The sequence below is a fragment of the Fukomys damarensis genome, unplaced genomic scaffold (assembly GCF_012274545.1).
Source record: "Fukomys damarensis isolate Sample0158 unplaced genomic scaffold, DMR_v1.0_HiC HiC_scaffold_23, whole genome shotgun sequence".
Lineage (NCBI taxonomy): Eukaryota > Metazoa > Chordata > Mammalia > Rodentia > Bathyergidae > Fukomys > Fukomys damarensis.
In genome coordinates, this window is record NW_022900935.1 from 65,386,637 (window position 1) to 65,387,798 (window position 1,162).

Here is a 1,162-nt window from a genome sequence, read left to right on the forward strand (position 1 = left end):
ATAATGGACTGGAATTCAGAGAAGGGGTTAGCAGACAGAAGAGGGAAAGCGTAATTCCCACACACTGCTCTAACGTACTTCCCTGTCATCCACATGCTCATTAGCACAGGCCACGGCCTGACCTACAGAAAACCCAGAATAAGGCTTCCAGGAAAGGGCACACCCTTCTCCTAGCTCATAACATTCTTTGCTCCTTGATTTGCTACGTTTTCGATTTCCCCGACTTGTCAGACGCTTTTCAAAGTGGGGGAGGCAAGGCATGGACATGCTCCCTGATTCAATGCTAAATTCATGTTTTTAATCACTGGTCAGCGACATCACATCCCAGTTAAGCAGACACCTACCTGTCTGTGTATTTTCTAACCCACCCTGAAAATAGATACTCGGGCCCTTGCTGGGACAAGCATTTTAGCCAAGTTGGGTTTAGAGAAACTACAAGGAAGAAACCCCTTCTATACTCATATGCAGTCTTCAAAAGAGAGCCAGGCATTGTGAGCCGGGCACTACCACCGGGCCTGAGGAGTCCAGGTCTCTTCTGTTCTAAACTCCCCTTAGGGCTGGTTGGCACCAGTACTGTTTTTCCTCAGGGAGTCTCAAAAAGAAAGCAAAAACTTCTGAAGAGGTATGGAGTATAACCAGAGGGACTTGCACTTGTAACCTTAGCAGTTAGGAAAGTGGAGACAGAAGACTCCCAAGTTTGAGTTCCGTATGAGGAAACCAGCAAGATCCTGCGTCTAAACAGTGCTGGGAATATAGCTCAGCGGTAGAGCGCCTGACCCCAGTACCGCCAAAAAAAAGTTTTAAAAAAGTGAAACTTCACTACCCCAAATACATTTATGTCTTCGGTGTTCTACATTATCACACCATGTGCTGTGAAGAGCCACAAAAGCTAGTCTTTTGTCACTCCGTTTATGTCCATACAGGCTAATCTATATTTACTTTGGATTTACTTTTTCAAGGAAATTACAACGCCACATAAACGGGACTTTCGATTCGCCTCGGCCCCGATTTCCCCGAGACTGGCGACGGCCACGCTCAGGACGGGCGGGGGGAGGCCTAGGAGCACGCCGCTCCGGGGAAGGCGACCCGGGAGGGCAGCAAGCACACCTACCACGAGGGCCGGCCGGCCGGGGTTCCCGCAGCTACCAGGGCGCTGCATGAC